Source organism: Rhodnius prolixus, unplaced genomic scaffold, assembly GCF_049639745.1.
Source record: "Rhodnius prolixus isolate KJV_2025 unplaced genomic scaffold, Rpr scaffold_1, whole genome shotgun sequence".
NCBI lineage: Eukaryota > Metazoa > Arthropoda > Insecta > Hemiptera > Reduviidae > Rhodnius > Rhodnius prolixus.
Genome location: NW_027411581.1, coordinates 41,157,621 through 41,179,578, shown reverse-complemented (window position 1 = coordinate 41,179,578; position 21,958 = coordinate 41,157,621). Strand labels below are relative to the sequence as shown.

The following is a 21,958-nucleotide window of genomic DNA, read 5'->3' as shown; positions in this document are numbered from 1 at the left end:
TTGAATTGGACTGTATTCCGTAAACAAATAAAAAATAATCACGTCTTTTACTTATCAAAAAAATTCTTCATGTTTTATGAAATATTGTTTAAAAATTATTGATTTGATTTAATGTAAAAAATCAAATCGATAGCATCAAATTTTTAAGTGGTTTATATTTAATATTTTTATATATTATATTTAATCTGTGCGATTTTATCGTCAGTACTTCTTTCTTCGTAAATATAAATATTGAGTATGGTAGGATAAAATTTGCGATTCGACTAAATTCATCATCAGACAGGAGTTACCACGATGGCTAATTTTCCAGTAGTTCTTCTGTGTACCAGTAGAAACCGCTAGACACTAATTTAAAAACTATTTCAATTAATTTGTTAGTAAAAATTAATCAAGCTAAGTTTAACTGTGAAAATTTTCTTTTCTTTTAGTATTTTACGTTTAAATCATAAATAAAATCCTGGGTGGTCAATATTTGCTTGTAAATAAATAATATTTAGTTTAGAAATTGTTGCTTCTCGTCAGGTTAGAGAACAGCTGGCTGGTCAAGAATGAATGTCACCTACTGCTTACTAAGACCTTACTTCTACAGGATCATTTCTGCAGTAAGAGGTCGATTGCAAATAATGTCAAATTTTGCGAAAATAGAAACCATGATGAGGAATCATAGTGTTCTTCCTTGAGCGTGAGAAAGGTTGTTTGAATCTCTTGTAGATTCGAACAGTCATCGATGATCGCTGGTACTTTCGTTAGCAGATGTTCTTGGGAAGAACACCTTCTGAGTGGTCTCTATTATTATTAATATCCATAAACATGCAATTTCGATTAACGATAATCCTTAGTTAGTGTGTGATAGACTTGAATTGGCATGATCCTGAATCGTTGCCATTTCATTACAATTTATTGTTTTTTGTTAAAATTATACAATTACTATGAATTTTTTTAATAAACTCTTTTGAACGTTTGTAATTTCTAATTTATTTGATTTTTTTAAAGTCATCTTCGAGTTTAGCCATGACATCATTTAATTTTCATCCCCAAATTGTAAATGATTTAAAGTGATTGTAAACAACAAAAAACAACAAATTTAGGACAGACACGAACAACCTTTCAAATTTCCACAACATCCTTCCACCACATAACCGTTTTCCCAGTCCAATGTTTTCACCCATTCCTCACCTTGCTATAGATTTATACCCATGAATCCTCAACAGCTATGATGACATATCTTAACTTAATGTAGTTTAATACTCCACAAATTTTACATTTCATATATTTTTTTCTAAACAATATCAAAAAAATTGTATATATTTTTTTTATTTTAACTAGTTTTTATTAGAGTAATATTCTTTTTGTACAGACCCTGAATGAAGAAGGTAATAGATTTACCAAAACGTTGGTATGAAGAAAGAAATTTGTGAATTTCGACCTCACCACATATTCATATTTAAAAAGTTAATAAATGTCAAAGTACATAAATCAGCATAAATTCCTCCAAGCTAGTATACTCAGAAATTTACAAACGTTCGAAAAAACCTTTAATCCTAAGTAATAAAAAACAATAAATTGTAAATGAAATGGCAACGATTCAGGATCATGCCAATTCAAGTCTATCACACACTAACTTAACGTTAATCGAAATTGCATGTTTATGGAAATTAGTAATAATAGAGACCACTCAGAAAGTGTTCTTCCCAAGAACATCCCGCTAACGAAAGTACCAGCGATCATCGATAACTGTTCGAATCTACAAGAGATTCAAACAATTTTTCTCACGCTCAAGGAAGAACACTATGATTCCTCATCATGGTTTCTATTTTCGCAAAATTTGACATTATTTGCAATCGACCACTTACTGCAGAAATGATCCTGTAGAAGTAAGGTCTTATTAAGCAGTAGGTGACATTCATTCTTGACCAGCCAGCTGTTCTCTAACCTGACGAGAAGCAACAATTTCTAAACTAAATATTATTTATTTACAAGCAAATATTGACCACCCAGGATTTTATTTGTGATTTAAACGTAAAATACTAAAAGAAAATAAAATTTTCACAGTTAAACTTAGCTTGATTAATTTTTACTAACAAATTAATTGAAATAGTTTTTAAATTAGTGTCTAGCGCTTTCTACTGGTACACAGAAGAACTACTGGAAAATTAGCCATCATGGTAACTCCTGTCTGATGATGAATTTAGTCGAATCGCAAATTTTATCCTACCATACTCAATATTTATATTTATGAAGAAAGAAATACTGACGATAAAATCGCACAGATTAAATATAATATATAAAAATATTAAATATAAACAACTTAAAAATTTGATGCTATCGATTTGATTTTTTACATTAAATCAAATCAATAATTTTTAAACAATATTTCATAAAACATGAAGATTTTTTTTGATAACTAAAAGACGTGATTATTTTTTATTTGTTTACGGAATACAGTCCAATTCAATTTTATCATAATATTGAACATAAAAGTATTTTTAATACCATAACTTGTATGAATTCGTACTTATCTTTTCTTTCTTGTATTCCTTTTATAATGAAGGTTACTCACATTTTCATTTCATTTTCTTCATGCACGTTTTAAACTCTAACGATCGAGAACTAAACCCATACCTGGCGCTTTTCGCAGCATTCTGTTCTTGGTTAGTTGCCTTCTCCAGCTCTAAAACGACTAAAAACTAGACATTCGCCCACGAATCTGTGAGTTTTTTAGAGAGATGAGGCTATTATTAATCACATGTTGTTTTGATCCATAAATTTTTTAAACTCTGGTTTCACTTCAAAACGAATAAATTTTTTATTAAATGCTTCGTTAATTTCTAGTTTGAAAATTCGTTAGTAATTTCCTGAAAAGCCATCATTCTCGCTGCATTAAAGAAAGAAAATAAATTCATTATCCTGGGACTATTGTCTCCTAAGTATAAATACATGTACAATTGGAGGCCCTCATGGTTTGGCTTGTATTTCAGATATCATTAGTGTGTAATTTTTATTTACGCGTGAGTTTTGAACTGATTTCTGTGAGAATTAGTGTCAAGGGGAAAATGAAAACTAATTCTTACTGAATTATTGCATTGTGCAAGTTACGTAGACCGTCAAAAAATAAATAAATAAATAAAATATAATACAAAAACGAAAAGATTTAATGTTAAGATGCTTTATGAAAAATTTTAAACTTCATTAACAAATATTCTTTCATAAATCTTACTGCCAAGAAATTGAAATATGTGATTTAAATTAAGCTAAATTACTATTTAGACAGTCTTTTTGCAATGAGATTTTTCCCAGTATGTTCTCATGATCTATATTTTATGACTGCTACGAGGCGAGGCTATTAAATAACAAGACTATTGGTGTAAAACATTTTATTTTAAATTTATACATAATTAGTTATTATCACCTTCAATATACACCCCTCCCATATCCCTACAGCGGTCCATTTACCGAATTTACCATTGTTCGAAACAGTTCTGGAAGTCTTTTTCTGTGAGCTCCTGCATGGCGCGTGCAGCTTTTTCTTTCACAACCTCAACGGACTGAAATCGTGTTCCTTTTAATGCAGATTTGACTTTAGGGAACAGATAAAAGTAACATGAGCCAGTTTAGGCGAATAAGGCGGATGGCCTAAAACTGGGATTTTGTACTTGGCTAGAAACGTCTTGACAGACAATGCAGTGTGAGGCCGGCGCGTTGAATTGATTGAGAACCCATGAGTGGTTCTTCCACAAATCGGGTCGTTTTTTCCTTACTCTTTCGCGGAGTTGAGCAATTACCTTCACGGTAGTAATGTTGATTAATTATTATCGATATTTTCATCCGTTTTGGACGTGGAAAGGCGACCCGGGCGGTCATCATCTCCGGCGCCTTCTCGGCTTGAACCACTCTAAAACTTGCGCACGTGATAAACATTCATCGTCAAAAACTTCTTTTAATAAAAGATAAGTTTCAGTCGCGGTTTTACCCAGTTTCATGTGATATTTCACGACAATTCGTTGCTCTACTACATGTGTAGTAACATGTTTTCGGCAAAACGAAACTAACACTTCTTACGCAAACGACGTTTTCGGTCAGACAGATTTCTCTACAAACACGTGAGATGCTTCTTCTGTAGCAGAATCAGTCTCGTTATTTAATAGCCACACCTCGTATACTTACTTATAAGTCCTATTTCCGGAGGAGTTCGTCGGGAGAAATTTGACTGATACGATATAAAATTGAAGTATGAGCATCCAGCTAGAACTTACCCAATTAAAATAATCGCTCAGCTATTGGATTATTGCGCTCAAGATTCAATCCAATCTAAAAGTTAGATTATTTTCAGAAATTATTTTATTCAAGTTAATAATAACAAAAAATTAGAACCTTAATTTATGTAAATCACTGAAAGGGCAAAACTAAATTTTTCAAATGACAAGAATATGGACGAAATTGGTTGGATATATCTCTAGCCTTTGATAATTTATAGTTAAACTAACTCAGTAAAAAGTATTAATTAATATTGTGAGACACTAATCAACCAACCATATTTGGTAATATGAAGTTTAACGTTATTAATTCTCCTTAATTACAATTTTAAAAGTATATAATTTTTAATAATAATACCAAAAGAAAAAAAAATATTTATATATAAAAATAAAAAATGAATATAATGGAATGCAAGATGTCAGGTTACTGACCAAGAAGGGAGCCTCAGGCAATTAGAAATTAGTTAAGACCTTGAGAATAGTGACATGCATCTTACTTAGACAGCTGGCTCCTCTATTAAACCAAAGAGAACTAATATCTAGTTCAGCATTAATATAATATCAAATTATCCGTTCACCTGTTCGTCCAATGGAGGCGCACTCTTCCAAACACCCTCGCCTCCTTTCTGCACTTGAAATATAACACAACCCCAATTAAAATCTTTGTTTAAAACACCTCTTGATGTCTATATCACCAAAGTTTATGAAACTTTTTACCCTTATACTTGCTTAATTGTAACTTTATAAAAAAAAATTGTATTAATAAGCAAATAACAATGTTAGGACGGAAAAAAGAAGTTAAAAAAAAAACAGACATGTGAAATAACAACCTATTTATCAAAGGCAACAACTGAGGAAGGCAAGAAAACGCAATTCAGAACTTCCACCTACACCGAGCAGCCCAGAAAAAACTCGTTGTTACTTTATTAGATGAACAGATAAGAGATGGAGAGAGAGAAAAATCCATGTGCCTTTTCCAATTAATGTTTTCTTGAAGAGTAGTATTATTAATTACACTCTATTTTTCATTGTTAAGCAGAACTGTAATAGAACAACCTTGTCTTGTTAATCTTTCGTGCTGACAGTGAAGGCAATCAGTTTTACTCATTAATTGGCTGTAGATGTACTCTAGAACTAACTCTGCAAGGTGAGAGGCTTGCTTGAGAGATTCTAATGCTATCAAATATTTTTAGAGTTCTGTGCAACTGATTGGTCACTATACATTTTTATTTATTTCTATTTATTACATTCTTTTATTACGGTAAGGGAAGTTTTGCGGCCATTTTAAATTTTCCCTTATGGCTTTACTACATTTGGGTTTTGTACCTTACATACTATAAAAGAGATTTGGATATGTTACTAAAATTTCGAGTTTGAAGAACTCAAAACCTGAAGTATAAATTTACTAGATAAATTGTTTACTTCTTTCAGGGTTCCTCAAGGTTTGCTTCAAAGTTTGTCTTTAAAATCTGAATCCACATTGCACTAGTTTCGGTCTAGAAAGTAAGATTTAATTGTAAAGTAAGTCTCGACGTGTTTTCCATAATAAAAATGTCCTGTTAAATTCTAAGTTCGTAGGAAATGCCATAAGTTACGGAAGTACCATCACTGAAAGGGCAAAACTAAATTTTTCAAATGACAAGAAAATGGACGAAATTGTATGAATTTTTCACTTTTATCAGATTTTTCGAAAATGCTTTCTAAATTTCGTCTAAAAATGAAAACAAATGTAACCATATTACATTCTGCCTAAGTGGAACTATCCTTCCACTTGTTTATCAATACCACACTCCTCTTTCCTCCACAGATTGTATTGAGTATCTAGGACTCCAGATGAACAGTCGCCTAATCTTCACAATTGTTGCTCTCTCGCACCACACTTGCGAGTGATTGAGTGAGAGATTTTACATGGTGTAAATGCGTGTTATTTAAAAGGTTATTGAATATAAAAACATTTTGTAAAAATAGAGAAATTAAATAAACCTAGTAATTGTTTAAGTGTTTTATACGTTTAGGGCATGTGTAATGTTTTAGGTTTGTATAGTTGGAATTGTACTTTATACGGAGGGCGCGTGAGGTTAAATTTAATAATGGTGAATCCGTAATTTTATCAGTTAATACATAAAATCTTGATGAGAAAACCTTAAGTAGTAGAGAACATGCAATATGCTCGTATATTCACGCTTTTTTCCACCTAAGTGTTTTGGTGAAAATGTCATGTGTACAGTTTATTACCTTCTACAGGGTCTAAATAAGAATATATATAGTACAGATCCTGAAGAAGGTAATATATTTACCGAAACGTTGGTATGAAGTGACAAAATTTGTTTTTGAATTTATGACCGCACCTCAATATTCCCCCAAAATCATCAATCAACAACGGTCACAAACCAAAACATCATTAAATATTAAGAATATAACAATATATTTAGTAAATTATAATTAAGTGAAAAAGGGTTCAATTTTGATCAACATATAAAAACATCTAAAATTAAAGTTGAGAAGTAAACTTCTAAAGGTAAAGTGGTCTTTAGGCCAAGGGTTGTTGTTTATAATCGGCAGTACGGGTATAACCTTCAGGTACTGAAGCGGGGTAATAAATTGGAGAAGGTTTAAAGTCAGGAATATGCGAGAAATTTAATCCGTCCAAAAAAAGGCAGCTTTACTTTTAAACAAACCTTTGCCTTTCATTGAGTTAAGAAACCGTTTTTAATAAATCGCAGCTGTTACACGACCCACGGGTTTTCTGCTGGAGTAAAAGATGAATAGAGGAACTTAGGGAGGCAACTTGTGTAGCAAGTTTTTTTAAAAAAAAAACAAAACAGGAAATATCATCCCCAAAAAAGAAGTGAATTCTTGCTTTGGGATATTTTTCAGAAGAAACTTGGTAGCTACAGCAGCCGTCACATCTAAAGATAACCGGCAACCCTAACTAGATCATTCTGTCACCCTTTCAGTGACCCCCTATCACTATAGCTGCATTAATGGAATTAAAAAGCTGGCATTCAAAAAGAAACTTCCACATCACCCAGCTTACCTGGTCCATCCTGCATAAAGTACTTTGAAGTTTATCTCCTTCACTGTAATTAAGTAAGACAAAACCATTTAGAATTATGAAGAACTCGAGATCTCTTACTGGAATAATTGACTTTTATTAACGCAATTATTTTTCTCATCTTCACGTTCGCTGCGCAAAATATTACGTTTATTGTGTTGAAATTCATTCCACATTTCTTAAAGGAACAAATGGTTAATAGTTCAGTTTTCAGAAAACCAAGCGGAAAGTTGTTCATTTATGTCCCATTTCTGTTTATTAACCAGAAATACTGTCTAATAGTTGGTGACGCAGTCTCTTGCTTTAAAATATTGGCAGCGAACGTGTCCAAAAAATCAGTACTGGGGCAAATGTTGTTTAACCCCTTAACGTGCACGCTCGAGTTAACTCGAGCGCGCTAAACTGGCCAAACTGTTCACACTCGAGATAATTCGAGCGGCGTTGCACTTTATGCTACTATAATTTTTCACTCTCGAATATGATCGAGAATTGAAAATAATGTGAAAGCAAAGAAAAGCAATCGTTTTATAGATATTTATCATTTACATGGGATTGTAAGCTATAACACTTACTTATTCAAATATAAAATATAGCGGTTTTTTCAAAAAAAACTGTGCATTAAGGGGTTAATTTATATATTACCAAGTTCAAAGAACTATATTTGCCGTCTTTATTTGTATCTCTGTCCACAATAAATATTTTACTAAACTACCATCTTTCCAAAGCTCTTGAAAAAAGATTTGAATATTTTTTAATATGCAGAAAATAAGGCCTAACAATGTTATGACTGTAGCCTATTTAGTTCTAAATCACTCTGTTCATCGCCCTATTTAAAACATTTCACTTAGAAAGAGTAGCAGCTGACATTTTCAGGCGGGGCTTAACGTCCAACTACCAATTAGGTGTCGTGGACGGGGGCGACTAGCAAACATACTTTACTGTAAACTTAATCATTAAATAAAATCCAAAGCCTAAAGACCGGGAATCGAACCCAGTACCACAATACATATTAGCTTCGCAGGTTTCGTCTCTAACTTCTCGGCTACCGTGGCGCCTTAGAAGTTGACATTTAGGCATGTGAGTACAGTATGCGACAAATCTTTGAACGCTATGGGTAAACTTTTCTATTATTGAGCAAAAATTCTAACTTAAATTATGAGTAATACAAAATTATAATTTAAAAGTGGTTATGGCCGCAGTTTAAGATAATATCTTGGACTTTATTATTTGTATTACTCGTATTATTTTAACAAACTAAGTAAGTTATCAATTTAAAGCAATTTCGGAAATGATTATCATTAAAATTTGCTTTTTAATTGGTAAAGTACTAAATTGTTGAAACAGAGAGTGTGCACGGTTCAATGTAATCTACAATTTCAAGGATCAAAATCGGTATAATGAAAACTATATCTTAAGTGTCAAGCAAGGCAAAGAATACAATAGAGGGTAAAACTAGAAGCGATTCTTCTCTTCCAGTGGCCATCTTTGTCAGTAATGGAGGTAGATAGGTACCGTGTAATTAGGCGATATGAAAACGAATAAGATAGATCTAGCAACGTCATATACAATGAGATAGTTTTTTTTTTATTGTAGCCTTGCTGCATGAATTCTAAAGGAACACAACAAGTCGAAAGAAGAATGGAAAAAGAATAAGAAAAGAACAAGTTAGAGACTGTACGATCAGCCAAGACTTGTTGATCTCTTAAACTTCAGTACAAATGCAAATGTATATAACTTGATCATTTAGATAAGCGATAAGTCGTTTTGAAAAGATCTTCAGTAGATAACAGATCGACATGGTGTTGTAATAAGACTGGAACTGACTTTTATTCAAATTACTTTTACGTAAGTTTTTAAATGGTTTCATTACCAGCATATTATACTTAAATTTAACATAACGTTCATGTATCCATGAATATTGCTCAAGTTCTACAATGTAAACAACATCCTGCGTTAATAATTAACATCCTAGACTTGTAAAGTTATTTAATGGTCTCAAGGTTTGGATACTCCAGCAGCATTCTAGGGCTGAATTCCCCAGCTTCAGTACTACTACACAACTTTTCTTCACAATTATGTATTACGAAGTACAGTGAATATTTATGGTTAGTAGTTGAAAACCCTCATGGATTAAAATTGTTCTTTAAAGTAAAGCCATTTCTATCTTTTTCTGGCTGCCTTTACGTCCAACTACCGATTAGATGTCGTGGACAGAAATGAATAGCTAAGACACTTGTTTACTAAAACGTTTTAATTTAACGCATATATAAAATACAAGGATTCGAACGTAGTAACCAAAGTATAACTTAGCTCTATCCGCTCTGCTCCCATTGCGTTTAAGAAGGAATCTGCACACCCATTTCAAATAATAATAAATTAGTGGTCTATAAAACCATGTATAAAATTTAAAGAAAGCTATATCATCCAACACAAATAAAATTGTACCAAAATATTAATTACTATTCATTATTTTTGGTGACTGATTTTTCATCCTATCAAAATGTTATTTTAGTTCTCATTCATTTCTTTGGAACGAATTCGACTCAAAAATTCTGTTCTCATCCAGTGAAAATAGTAAATCTAGAAGTAAACGGCTGCGATTTAGACATTTTTACGTTCATAGTTTGCAAACGTACTCTTTCTACGATATTTATCACAAAAACGCAATTAATTATTTTACACAATAAATATTTTATTTATTTTTAGAAGAGATAGGTATGTGTTTTATTGTCTTTACGCATAATTGAACTTAATATCTAATTTATATAACGAATTGATTTCCTCTAAAAAGATATCTAATAATAATAATAATAATTTTTTTTTTTTTTTTTTTTGAGGGGGTGAAATGCAGGTTACGCACATTGTGCCGGACTCCCTCACGGCCTACCGGCTAAAACACCCCCCCTACTTTAGGACCTAGCCTGGATTCACTGAGATGTCAGCATTACATCAGGCTAGGCCTCAGTCCTACTCCTACTCAGGGGACCCTGCTCAAATGGTGTTCCATGTCCCTTTTTTTAGAGACGAGTACTTCTCTTGCAAAACCAGCCACTAGCGACCAATTAGTTCTGCAAGAGAGCATCGCCTCTAACAACACCTCAGGAGTCAACCGCCCGACCGTCGACTTCAAATCTCTTCGTAGGCGACCCCACCTTTCACACACACAAAAAAAAAAGTGTGATAGGCGTCGCCTTTCACTGGTGGACAATATATGCAGTCTTCTTGAGCCTCCTTACCCATCCTCTTGAGGTATGCTCTGAAAAGGCCATGCCCACTCAAGAGTTGGGTAAGGTAGAAGTCCACTTCTCCGAATGACCGCCTTATCGAGATGCTTACATCTTTGATGAGCCTGGCGGTCCATCGACCACGCGGTTCCTCGTCCCAGGCAGCCTGCCATTCCAGGACGGTTCGGTTCCGCTCCTCCCTGGACACAGCTTCCCTGTTAACTTCTGCTCTCCTTTTATAAAGCCTCTTACGCTCTCCCGCTAAGAGGGCAATAGGGATAACCCCAGCAATCACCATGATGGCAGGCTCGGATACAGTGCGGTATGCCGAGGCAATCCGCAGTGCACCGGGTCTCTGGACTCTGGCTAGCCTCTTTCGATACGCCGTTTTGTTTAGAGCATCCGCCTACACCTCCGCCCCATAAAGGAGTGTGGAGTGGATGATGCTCATCAGGACGCGCCGAGTGCTTGCTCGCGGGCCACCTACATTAGCCATCAGCCTCCCTAGCAGTGCAACATTCTTAGCAGCCTTGAATAATAATAATAATAATAATAATAATACAATAATAAGCTGTGCTATTGACTGCAGCCGTTAAGCTACTCGTATATCGAGAACTAGATTGTACTGTGATTTACTTGAACTTTAATTTGATGTTTACGTTGAAAGTTTGTGAATACAATATGAATTAAAGTCCTGGTTTCTAAAACAGTTTATATTCATAAGTAGCATTCAATCTGTGGAGTTGCTTCTATTTCCTGGCAATTGGTGTGGTTCTAAACGAATTAGACTAAAGTTTTCTAGTCAGCCCATGCTTACTTTAAAAAAATAGTGCCAAATCAATATCATAAGGATCTTTTAATACATCATTTTGTTTTACAATTACTTTCAATTGAATTGGTAATTGTTGAATACAATCAACAATTGTAGACACCAGATCTATCAGACTAGAATCATTTTAAACAATAATAATTAATCCACTCCGGACCTCTGAATCCTCTGTTAGGATTTAGATCTGTTAAAAAACAGATTGTCCAAGCTAGTTTTCAAACTTGCAGCAGTCGGAATCTTTCATGACACAAAACAATATATTCGCTATATTTGCAGCGAATATTAAGCTTCATAATCTCGAGTTGGGATATAAGGGACTTTCTGGCATGTTTTATGAAGTATTTTTTCTTCATCTAAAGCTGCCCTTGCTTCTATTATTTTTATTAACGAGTTCAAGGGATATCCTATTTTTATAGCTGGGGTTTTCAGCTATTTAACAATATGCTAAAAATTATTTCTTACTCAATATCATAAAGTTGAACAGGATAAAGCATTATTTTGTAAATTCGTAAAGGGAAATAAAAAAATAGACTTGTGCAATCTTAGTGTACAATGAAATGTAAATGAATTTAGTGGGAACGGAGTGCTTTACGATCATTGATTTTATCCGTCAGTTTGGTGAAGAGATTTCGACTTTGATTAGGTTACCATCTCTCACTACACTTGCTCACTTGCTAAGTGAGGTAGGCTATCTGGTGTTCATGTGTGATATTCGAAATGTTTAGGAATCGTAAAAACATTTTGTAAAAATAATAAAGTTGTTCATGTGTATGAAACCTAGTACATATGTTTAAGGGTTCTGAATGTTTTCTGCATGTGTAATGTTTTAGAATCCGAAATTGGAAGCTGTATTTATAGTCGGGAGCAAGGACCGCGATTTTAAACGGAACATATTGAATTGTAATTATTTCATTTGTTTTGGGAAATAATTATTGTTAAATAAAGTATTGATGAAAATGGGTTTCCAATCATTTGAAAAATAACGCATTAATAAGTGAACTCATGGGAAAATAACTTTGAACAGTAAAGAACATGCAACATAGAAATGTTTTTTTAGGTTTGCTCAGTTGTGTCTATTTTTACTTTATACGGAATGACTTTAAGAGCGTATAGAGGTTAAAGTTAATTTGATGTTTCATTCTATTGTCTCCAAAGCGACAAATTAACACAAAACTAAGCTATTATTAAAATAAAGTACTCAAATTTATTGCTTTTCTCGCAGGAAATTTTTCAGTTATATTTTTTTAATTTATTTTTTTTTAAAAAGCTATAAATAAGCACTACAATGGAAGGAATACTTGGTTAAATATGACAGTTAGTTTAAATATAAAATTGTTTGGAGTCCTGAAGAGTATATATTCCGACAATTATCATATTTTACGCACACTCGTACAACATATTCGTACACTTGTTTTGTACCGACGAAAGCGCGATGTAAGCTCGTTGCGACACACCTACTTGCATAACATTGTGTTCCGCCTATAATGTTGTCCCACACAATCTATTTGCATATGCGTTCATCTTGGTCGTCCATTCTATTCGCTCCGACATATCATAAGAGACCGGCTGATTCTAATAACAATGGAACAATTTACGGTCAAATGGTTTTCGTGACTGAAAGTACCAAACACTTCTAAAGGAATTTTATTTTATTTTGATTACACCTTCAATATATAATAAGACAATGGGAAGTAAAAGAAATTATTCTGCATCATGATGTTACATGGCTGTTGTACTTCTATAACTCATGTGCTTATTTTTATATTAATTACTTAATAAAATTTAGGATTAAATATCCCTTGGTAAGTGATATTTCTGAACGATTTGGAATACGCGATGTGAATTTAATAAATCATGAGGGCGAAAATAAATGATCTCATAACGTTTTATGTGATAATATGAGGGGTTGCGTGCGACGATCTTGACGAACAAGGACAAAATGAAAAACTAAATGCTTTTAAGAAACTGAGCTTGCTAAGTTGCATTGCTGACACAATTAAGACGCCAGCAAGAGTTGCTTTATGCTCTTCTAAAGAATAGCATCTCCTCAGAGAATGCAAAGAGAATTATCTCTGAAGTTAAGAAGATATTTATTGCTCTTACTATTGTGGAACAAGGACAATCTCAAAAATTGCAATGTTAAAAGTGAAGAGAATTGAGGTGGATCCATGGAGAAGGTAAAAAAGTAAGGGCCGTTCAAATTTGAAAGAAAGGTTTAGAGAAAGAATTAGGGATATCCTTGGCATTCGATTAGTTGGGAAACTAAGTGATAAGAAAATTAAAATGGCTTCTATGTCTTTTCGGAATACCTTCTCCAACAATGGATACAATGAGCACTATAATCCCAATACTGTGACTAATCTTGCTTATCAATTTAAAATATACTTAATTACATGGTCTGAATTATTTATTATTTTTTTTTTTTTAATATGTTTATTTATTTTGCAACTGTATGCAGTAAAATAAGCAAAAGAGATAAGGGATAAGGAATGGCATAAATACACATGCACGCATATATATATCCATACATATATACGCGCATATGCATGTGCGCTAAGAGGCGTGAGTGGAGTGAACGACGACCATCCAGTGATGGAAGCCGTTAGTTCGCCTCTTAGGCAAGCTTACACAGCAACCATCCTAGGAGGACGGCGTTATGTGTTGAGATGATCGCGTGGCCACTTTAGTCTGCGCTGTAGATTTGAAGGAAGTGTTGTAGTAGACATGGGTCTGAATTAAAAAATAATTATAATAATAAAATAAAATAATTATAAAACTGCTTTTAGAATTACTAAATTCAATAGGTGTATTTAAAGAAAAAATCTAGTAAAAATAAGTGGTTTAATAAATTTTAAAGATAATGACGGTAAAATAGTGATTTCTCGACTTGTTCATTACCAAAGTTAATTATTACGGGGCACTGTTTAATTTACATCACTACGAGTTAAACTAGATGTGCGTTTATTGGTAATAAGCCTGAAACCGCATTGTAATATTTATTTGAGCAGTTAAATAAATAGTTTCGAATTGAATCTAGAACTATCCTGTCAAGAATTGAAGTAAATTATGTGTTGCCTTAACATTAGCGTGACTTCATTTTTTGTTTTATTTATATATATTACGTCAAGTATCGTGCAATTTTACAGGAAAATTTAATATTTTCTGCATTAGAAGACGAACCATTTTGTTAGTGTGCTTAACACTTGAACTCGTGATTAAAAAAAAAAGCACTCCTGAACTCACTTATCAAATAATAACTTTCCCTATATTTGTAAAAAACTGAAACAAACTTTTATTTTCATTTATTTTTCTTAAAGATACAGAATACGTTTTTTCCATAAACCAAAAAAATTGTTTATAGAAAAGTATGTTCTTCCACAGTCCACGATACCTAATTTGGTAGTTGGACGTTAAGCTCGCCTCAAAAAAATAGTCGATTACTTTTATTTAGAAAACAAAATCAATAAAAAAAAAATCTGTGCTACACCAGACAAGAAATCATTTACAAAGTTACGTATCAATATTAAATTCAAAATCCACAAATAAAAAAATCCATATTTAGAGTCTCAGCATTAATGTGTTTCAAATCTATTCATTCGTCCAAGTCTTTGAAATTTAAATGGTGGAGGAACAACAAACCATGAGTTTATTAAATATTAGAATTGTTTTACAATTTTGGATCATTGAACCGAATCAATTATAATGTTAAGTCAAGTTTTATTAAAATGTAATAATAATTGATTTTCAGTTCAGTGAAGCGAGAAATAACTGAATTAAGTTTTTTATTTTCATATACATATTTATAATATTTAATTTCCTTCAGTTGACGTGATCTTCAGCAAAACTGTTCTAGTTGGTGGTCTAGGAACGGAAATAAGGGAGACTTTGTTTCGCAGGCAGAGCAGTAAGGGTAGGGCGTCCGGTAGTTACTAGAATTAAAATCCAATAGCGAACCATTGAAGATCTGACCGACGAGTGCGTGGCTCTACTGCAGCAGAGACGGAACCGGAGATTTGTCTTTAACATGAAGTTCAGAAGTCTGATGGAAATGGTTAGTGGTTAATGTTGAAAACGGCTGAGAGTTGACCCGCACCCTACATAATTGCCATTAATGATGTCCACTCAATGGTTTGTTAGCCCTAAATTGTTGAAGGGCATGCCTTTTATACAGGAAATGCGTGAGCAGACACCCCAGGCATTTACTAACTGAACTTACACGTTACATCACTTCTTGATTTATACTTCACTTAACGTTCATTCAAAGATCATTTACTTCAACAAGGATGTAATCACTGACTAAAAGTTATAAATTATTTTCGCGTTCACAAAAGTATTTTCTTATTGAACTTTGAACAGGAAGTTAAGGCTTCTAAACAAACAACATTTACGTTAAAGTTGTTTAACATTTTCCACACAATGTTAATCGTCAAAGACCTTTGCATTAAGACAAATTTTCTCATCAAATTTTTTTTTTACCTAGTGAGCAATCGTAATTCAAAATTATAAAAAAATAAGTAAAGTATATTTTTTTACTATTTAACTACTTTTTCAGAATGCCTCGTCACAGAATTGTCGCATATCATTTGCTACTACTTATAAGACCAAACTTTTAAAAATACTAAGCGCTATCTTAAAACCTGAATAGAACTGTCTCGTCATTCCATTTGATCCTCTTCAAAACTCATAGCCGAGCTTTAGAGGTCTTTTAGCTCTTTTAGAAAATGTACAGGAAGATTTGACGAGTATGAGTTATGTGTATTAATGTACCAGAGAAAGAATAATGCGAAAAGAAGTAAAAACGTAATGTGCAAACATCGTCAGAGAGATCGAATGCAGATGAAAGAAAACATCCATCTAATACTACTTAACCAAACTGTAAAAACAAAGAACATCCCTTCAATATATTGCGCTTCCTTAGTGGAAATGCTATTGCTACCTTCCAGTTGATCCACAGTGGAACTCTAGAGCATGTATGTCATTAAATGGCACTTCTAAAGAAAATGTGCTTAGGTCCGCCTTGGTGTCACTCAGTAAAAAGAAGAGGGCGAGGTAAATCCTTCTCAAATATGGTTCATATTACTGCTTATTCTAAGTCGAAAAATTAGAATACTCACGTTAGGCGACTAAATGTGGCTCCAGGGATTTGAAAGTTATTTAGATCGAAAATTGACTAAAAGTGGACTTCACATTTTCAACAGCTACTGCAATGTTTTCTTTCTGACCTAAGAGCTAATATTAGTTTTAAGACCGAACGTGTATCGTCTTATTTTTTGACCTAGATTAAACAGCAAAAATATGAACCAAATTGGAGAGGAACTTATTGCACCCTTGTACGTAACTGTAGTTAGCAATCTAGTATTGAGTCAGTGTGTACAGTGTTGTCAGAAACATAAGTAAAACTCAAATTATCTACACTTATTTGATAAAGCAACCAGTATGATGGATAAACAACTTGAACATCTGGTCAGAAAAATAAAACACGAAATTGCATTCCCTTCTATTGGTCATGTTCTTGGTGATTTCCTTTGGTACTTGCTTTCGGTGTTTAGTTTAAATTTCGAAGCTTACTCGTTTTGTTTTTATATAAGCTTTAAACCAATACAGTTATAAACCAATATTTTACTTCAATCTTACCAAAAAAAACGAAGGTTTTTGTTAAAATTATATAATAAAAAACATTTTCCACGCCCTGGTAATAAATTCTCTTTCAGAAATACAATGGAGAAAGAAATTATATAAGAGTAGATAGTATAATACTATTCAGGAGGCCAAACATCACCGTTCCGGACAAAGTAGCTTGACATTACTTTCGATGGCAATTAAACTGTCATACAACAGAACACTTTAATTAAAACTGTAAAGATGTAGAATTTAACTAAACAAAGTTGGCTCCAGTAAACTGTGAAAAACGCTCTGCACAACTATTCTAGACACAACGCTTGGATATTCACTGCAGAATTAATAAAGTTGTGTAATTAATTCATTTTCTTTTATTAAAAAGTTGAAAATAAAGAAATGAAGATTCCTTTTTTTATTGCTATTATTTACTGGAATATTATGTGATGTCATTATTATATACATAATTTAAATATATTCCAAAATTTAAAATAATTTTTATTTTTTGTCAAGTAGTCTTTTTACTGACTCTGACGAACAAAAGAAAACTACATAATATATTATATACCACCCTACTTGCCCCAATATGGACGTACGGAATACAACTCTACAGAAATGTCAAAAAATCGAACATTAGTATAAAATTCTAAGATCAAAAATTAACGCTCCCTTCTACGTCTCCTACACAATACACTCTGATCTAAATATTCCTCTCGTCTCTGAAATAGCCCAATCTCGCTATACAAAACTCCACTCAAAACTGCACCGTCATTACGACCCTATGATGCACAACATATCCACCAGAACACTTCCTTCAAATCCACACCGCAGACTAAAGCGGCGGTGATCACGCGATCATTTCAAAACATAACGCCGATCTTCTAGGATGGTTGCTGTATATGTTATGCTTGCCAACCTGGCGAACTAACGGATTCCATCACTGAATGGATGGTCGTCGTTTATTCCACTCATATCATTGTGCGCTTGTATAAATGTGCATTATACAGAGGGTGACCAGAGTTATATGCTCCACCCACTTTTTTTTTTTTTAACGGCGGGAAATTTCAAAAAAATAAAAAACACGTATTTAATCATTTTTAGTCTAGTTTATTTTCAGTGATTGACCCATTTTTTTAAACCCCTGTACCTCGAGATACAGCATCCAACGTCGAATAACTCTAGCCTGCCTAGATGTTGACTTCGCCACCATAAGTGCTGCTACAAGCAAAGCGTGGGAGTCCAGAGTTTTGGCTTGCCTATCCGTTGATTGTGCCCAGTTTGAACAGATTCTTTAAAAAAAAATGACGTAATTTTGACAGTAAACTGAAATTTGTTTTTTATATTTTAAATTACCATAACTTTTGAAAAACCAAACCGATTTCAAATTTTTTTTTTTTTGTTATTTTTAGAAGCTCAAATACTACAAAAATGTGAACAAAAAAATATAACGTTCCATTTGAAAAACAAAAGTTGGATGCTGTATCTCGAGATACAGGGGTTTAAAACAATGGGCCAATCACTGAAAATAAACTAGACTAAAAATGATTGAATACGTGTTTTTTATTTTTTTGAAATTTCCCGCCGTTTAAAAAAAAAAGTGGGTGGAGCATATAACTCTGGTCACCCTGTATTGCCCTGTATACTGCATGTGCATTTCCGTGACCTCATCTCTTTTGCTTGTTGTATTTACAATTTTTTGTTTTTGAGATAAAGTTGGCAAGCTTATACATCAACCATCCTAGGTGATCGGCGTTTTATGTTGAGATGGCCACCGCAGCTTTGGTCTACGATGTGGATTTGAAGGAAGTGTTCTGGAGGACATGTTGTGGATCAGACGGTTGTAATGATCGTCTAGATTTGAGTGGAGTTTTGTGTAGCAAGAGTGGGCTATTTCAGAAAAGGGAGGAATATTTAGATCAGAGTGTATATTATGATTGGAGACATAGAAAGGAGCGTTAACTATTGTTCTTAGAATTTTAGATTGTAGGGTTTGAAGTCGGTTGAAGTTCGATTTTATGGCGCTACAGTAGAGTTGTATTCCGTACGTCCATATTGGGGCAAGTAGGGCGATATATAGTTTTCTTTTGTTCGTTAGGGTCAGTACCTTATTTTTTATTTATTTTATTTTTTAATAATTTGAGGCGCATCAACACTTGAGGTTATTGGCGACCAGAGCCCAGTACATAGTTGGCCTCCGGACTGTGTCTCTCATTACAGACAACACTGTCTATCACCGGACAGTTGGCTGTAAGAAGCTCCTAGGAAGGAAAAATCAAAAGGCCAGCAGCTGGATTCGAACTCGGGAACTCCGCGTTGGAATCCAATACGCTAATCGCATAGCTAATCCTTTCCTTACAAGATCCTTATTTAATTACATTAAATATTCCTTTGAATTTAAAAGTTACAAAGGGTAGATTTTTGTGTTGCCGTAGTTATGGAAGGTGTGACCACCTACTAGCTGGGAGGGGGTAATTAATTGGGGAATTATTATCACCTGCTTAAATCAGTGCACCACCCCTTCCTTCATCTAAACCTTATACACATGGCTCCCTCTATTCCACCCTCTCTCTCTCTCTCTCTCTATATATATATATATATAATATATATATATATATATATATATATATAGTATATATATAAACTAGCAGTAAATTATGAGTGTTTCGTGTCCATTATCAACACCTCTTAAAAGGTTTCCCTTTGCCAACAGCAATGCTCGGCAGTAGCGCCACTCCTGAAGGGTTAGCCATGAGTACGTGGTCTAATCTTTTAATGAAATGATACGGCTGTTAGTCGGCCAAGTAAACAGCTCAGAAAACCATAATTCTACATTTCCCGACAGGCAACCCTCCGGACCTCTGTAATTTCATTTAGATCTCACATGGCCTACACGTACACAACAACTACAGCCACAATTGGTCTGTATACTCAAGTCTTCACTTTACTGGAAGCCACTACTTCCAAGAAATAAAAGCATTTATTCTGCATTTTCAAAAAACATTTTTTTTTTTTTTTTTTGGAAACTGCAGTTCAAAAATAAAATATATCTATTAACATTTGTCTCTTTTCTTTAACGTCCAACTACCAATTAGGTGTCGTGGTTGGAAGCGACTAGCAAACATACTTTACTGTGAATTTCTTTTAATAACCATTAAATAAAATACAAGTCCTAAAACCAGGAATCGAACCCAGTACCACAATACATATTAGCTTCGCAGGTCTCGCCTGTCAATACAATTAGATTTAAATATCTTTCAATACAATTAGATTATTCTTTCAATTCAGAATGTCAGGACCTTATGTACTGAAGTTTACTGTTAAAAATATTTTATATAAAATAGATTCAAATAAATTTTTTTATGGTTTGTAATGGAGGTCAGCTTGAAAATATCGCTCTTTTGTTTTTAGAATGTCCTGCATATAGCATTTATAGGTAAAGTTTAAACCTTGACAACAACAATTTAGCGAGAGAAATGGAAAGACTAGCTTATGATTATTCTCATACAAACATTTACAGAGTGTACAAATACGAGGGTCGTTTGAAAAGTCCGTGCAAAAATAAAAACTACTTAATTTTTGGAGGTAAACCTTTTTTATTTTTCAACACAGTCTCCTTTTAGGCTTATACACTTCGTCCAACGCTGCTCTAGTTTGTTGATCCGTTCCGAATAACAGGATTTGTCCAAGTCTGAAAAATAGCCATTCGTTTCTGCAATCACCTCCTCGTTTGAATAAAATCTTTTTCCCGCCAGCCATTTCTTCATATTGGGGAACAAATAGTAGTCCGAGGGAGCCAAGTCTGGAGAATAGGGGGGATGTGAAACGAGTTGGAACCGTATTTCCATTAATTTTGCGACCACAACTGCTGAGCTGTGAGCTGGTGCGTTGTCGTGATGGAAAAGGACTTTTTTGTGGGCCAATCGTGGGCGTTTTTCTTGCAGCTCGGTTTTCAAACGGTCCAATAACGATGAATAATATGCACCTTTTCCAGATAGTCGATGAGGATTATTCCTTGCGAATCCCAAAAGACAGTCGTCATAATCTTTCCGGCCGAAGGAACGGTCTTCGCCTTTTTTGGCGCAGATTCCCCCTTGGTAACCCATTGTTTAGATTGTTCTCTGGTCTCAGCAGTGTAGTGATGTATCCAAATTTCATCCACAGTGACGAAACGACGCTTAAAGTCCTGCGGATTCTTCTGGAACAGCTGCAAACCGTCCTTGCAACACTTCACACGATTTCGTTTTTGGTCAAGCGTGAGCAATCGCGGCACCCATCTTGCGGATAGCTTTGTCATGACCAAATGTTAATGCAAAATATTATGTACCCGTTCATTCGAGATGCCCACAGCACTAGCAATCTCACGCACCTTCACTCTTCTATCATCCATCACCATATCATGGATTTTATCAATGATTTCTGGAGTAGTAACCTCAACAGGGCGTCCAGAACGTTCAGCGTCACTTGCGCTCATATGGCCACTCCGAAAATTTTGAAACCACTTATAAACTGTTCTAATCTAAGGTGCAGAGTCACCATAATGTTTATCTAGCTTCTCTTTAGTCTCCTGAGGCGTTTTGCCTTTCATAAAGTAGTGTTTAATCAACACACGAAATTCTTTTTCGTCCATTTTTTGAAAATCACTCGACTTCCTCGATTCAAACGAATGCCAAACACAAAGAAATAGACCGATCTGGCTGAAACTTGGTGTGTGTTCTTCCAAGAGATGCTACTAACTAAACATAACCTCGATACGCGCCAGTAGTGCTATCTCTCTGACTTTGCCCGGACTTTTCAAACGACCCTCGTATGTTAAAAATATACTAAGGTTACGGTCATTTCTGTTAAATGAGTAATGTTTGAATCTAATTGTACGTTAGATCTTTATTATTTTGTTTGTATTTCTTGTACCAAGTTGTATGCATTGTTGTTAAGGATAAAACCGACTCCTTTTGTTACAGATTTATAACCTATAAAACAAATA

The 21,958-nt window shown here is 33.9% G+C and overlaps 2 non-coding genes across 2 annotated transcripts; one reads left to right on the top strand and one right to left on the bottom strand.

Moving 5' to 3' along the window:
• The first annotated feature begins 571 nt into the window (after positions 1-571).
• On the top strand, positions 572-784 carry LOC141446416 (small nucleolar RNA U3). Its single transcript, XR_012453704.1, has one exon. It is a non-coding gene; the product is annotated as a small nucleolar RNA U3 (small nucleolar RNA).
• Positions 785-1,670: 886 nt separating this feature from the next.
• Positions 1,671-1,884, bottom strand: LOC141446415 (small nucleolar RNA U3). Its single transcript, XR_012453703.1, has one exon. It is a non-coding gene; the product is annotated as a small nucleolar RNA U3 (small nucleolar RNA).
• Between the last annotated feature and the right edge of the window lie 20,074 nt (positions 1,885-21,958).